Source organism: Choloepus didactylus, chromosome 8, assembly GCF_015220235.1.
Source record: "Choloepus didactylus isolate mChoDid1 chromosome 8, mChoDid1.pri, whole genome shotgun sequence".
Lineage (NCBI taxonomy): Eukaryota > Metazoa > Chordata > Mammalia > Pilosa > Megalonychidae > Choloepus > Choloepus didactylus.
In genome coordinates, this window is record NC_051314.1 from 91,681,202 (window position 1) to 91,684,320 (window position 3,119).

General features: G+C 41.7%; 1 pseudogene; it reads right to left on the reverse strand.

The window, feature by feature from the left end:
- Nucleotides 1-279: 279 nt before the first annotated feature.
- Nucleotides 280-793, reverse strand: LOC119543212 (annotated as a pseudogene).
- Between the last annotated feature and the right edge of the window lie 2,326 nt (nt 794-3,119).

A 3,119-nucleotide genomic window follows, 5' to 3' on the forward strand; every position in this document is an offset into this window, starting at 1 on the left:
TCAAATATATATGTTATATATAGGAATAACAAGATATATTGAGAGAAAAGGAAATGTCAACATTTGGCATAAGGTCTTTGACACCAGTTCCTGGGTGGATGAGGTTATGACTTGTGAAAGAGTGAAAAACAAGACTTAGTGGGCGTAGATTTTTTTTTTTTCACATAAACTGGGAATTTATTAACATCATTACTGTTTTATATATCAGATTCCAGTAACGGCTGAGTTACGTGGAGGTGACATAACAAGATATGATTCGGATAAATTGACAGCATGCTTTTATTTTTTCCACTTGTTCTTGTCGTAGTCCCACTTGGCAGAAAACCCCTGGATTGGGCTGACCTTCATGTCGGGCATCCTCTTGGTTTGCTTGGCCACCCAGTCTTCTTCAAGGTGTGCAGGACGGGGCCAGACACACAGTGCTTCTCCCAGATGAGGATGAGAGCAGTGAAGCCGACGGAGAACAGGGCGGGGCCCACAACCATCTTCCACTCGTTGGTGCTTCTGTTCATTTCAGCAAAGCTCTCCTTGAACTTCATGCGATACAATTCAACTTTTTCATCCATGGAGAGGCTGCTCCAGGAGGCCTTCTCCTTCTCTTTCAAGGCCTTCTGGCTGGCAGAAAGGCTCCTGACATGGGCCACATCAGGCAAGCGATAGTCATGCCGGTCGACATAAGCGGGGAGAGAATAGTCTTCACTCTTCATGACACTCCCATGTGCTCTCAAACACACCGAGGTGGAATCGCTCGCTTGCCAATTAGGCTAAATACCCTGGTGGTCAACATTCTGCCGCCAGCCTCTGCCTGCTGCAACCACCCTCTACGCCCCGGCTGCCCGTGACCAGAAGCAGTGGGTGTAGATTTTTACTTTAGTTTTGGATATATTCAATTTTGGGAGGCAGTTAGATATCCAAGTGTAGAGTCATCTGTCTCATCATCATCAATCAAATCTTACACACCCAGTGCTCATTTTCATAATTTCTCCATAGTAGTACATATTGCTATACTTTTGTTTGCTGGTAACCAGAAGAGACTGCAAGCAGATATTTCAACAACAAAGACAGGTGACTTATGGAGCTTAGAGATAATCTGATAACTCCCTGCATTTGACAAATAAATTTTAAAAAGACCCATAGAAATATCTGATTCCTTCTTGTATGTATGTACTATTTTTAAACAGCATTGCTTACATGGATCAATCAATTTGTATGAACACTTACGGTATGTTCCATGCTATACCAATTATATAGGGTAGGAAATATAATTAATAACAATAATTATGACACCAATAGTAGCAAACATTTGCTAAGCACTATGTGCCAGGCATTATACAATATACTTTTCATGCATTATCTTACTTATTCATCACAAAAATACCATGAGGTTATGAAGAAATGGAAAGTTATAAATGGTAGGAAATTTCCCCAATACCCATGTTCTTATCCACTATTATTTTGGTCCCTGACTTCGAGCAACCAAAAATATGGTTGGAAGGGGGGAGGTATTAAAAAAAAACTTAGCAAACTGTAGAGGAAACAAAATTAAATGCTAAATTTAGGGGTTACAGACTAGAAACTCCTATAAAATTTTATAGATTAAGGAATTCAAACTGGAGGGACAATAATGTAGGTGTTTTTAGATGGTGAGGTTCATTCAGCTTAGGATCAGGATAATAATCTTTCTTTGCTGAGTAGGGATTGCTGAGTATGACAGAACTTTGGCCTTTTTGCATATATTATTTCTTTTGAGACACAAACCATTGAGACTTCTCAGAGTCCCTTGACTACTTCCTTCTTTTTCTTGATCAGTGCACTACCTACACAGGATCCCCTCTACTTCTGAGGCTGGATGAAAGCCCTCACTCGAGAACTTTGACTCCATTGTCCTGAACGGTTGCCCAGAGAATGGAGTTAGATCCCTCCAGGGTAAACATGGGAGCTAGGAGACTGATAAATTCTCCCTCCTTTCTCTCACCTGTGGACTACTCAGTGGTCTGATTTCTCCTTGTTACCCTTCCAGAGAGTCCCCATGTGCTAAGTGAATCCACGCAATCTGGTTCCTTTAGGATTATCACCCTGACCTTGAGATGAGCAACCTGCTGTGAAGGTCACGCATTGCATCTTACCTAACCTCCTTTCTCCCCCACCCTCCGTGCTTGTGGCTTGTAACTCCCACATAAAATATTAGCATCTTAATCCTTGCTTCAGGCTCTGTTGCTTACAAGACATGGGCAAAGAAAATATTTAAGGTTTCAATTCTTTCAAAGTGACATAATGGTGCCATTCATATGTAGTAATTCCTAATTTTTTGAGGCAAGAATTTGAACCAGGTGCCCTGTTCTGAGCAAGGTGAAGGGCTACGTAATAGGGCAGCCTTCCACCAAACTGAGAGGGGAGTACAATAAACCAAAGAACTACTTGAACAAGTCCAGCTTGGTGAGGAAGATAGAGCATTTATTGGGGGCTTACATGGGGTCCTCGTCCTCGATGGCGGGAGGAGACTGCAATTCCTTGCCATGATGGTCTGCACTGACCAGTGGGGAAGGAAGGGTTTTATAGAGGGCATATACAAAGAAGACATGGAGCCAAGAGAGTGCATGCACACGGCTGCTAATAAAGTCAACTGTTTCTTTATGTTTGTCTCTCTGGGCACAACTTCCCACAAAGTTAACCTTGAGGAAAGATAACAAAGGCATAGAGCTGAGAGAGTACCTGCAGGAATGTGCATAATTGCTGACAAATTGGAAGAGCTGAGGGATACTGGAACGTGGGAAAGTATTACTATGTCACATGCCCATCAAAGTTGGTGGGTAGGTTCAAGTCACTTAGCTATGGAAAGTGCCAAAATGCCATGTCACAGCTGGATGAGTCTATATTCATTCCTCAACTCATTTTTTTGGACATAAATCATACTATAATATAGTGCTCTCAAAAAGTAACTGAATATTAGTGCTGTCCATGATAATGCAAATGTGGATCTAACTTGATCCTGGAAACCTCTTCCCAAAACTCCCAGCTCTGTGGGACTGACCTGGTCTTTTCAATAATCTTGGAATTATGTAATCCTGCATTTTACATGATAGAAATTTTTGGATCGTGCTTATAGTATTATGGCTGGG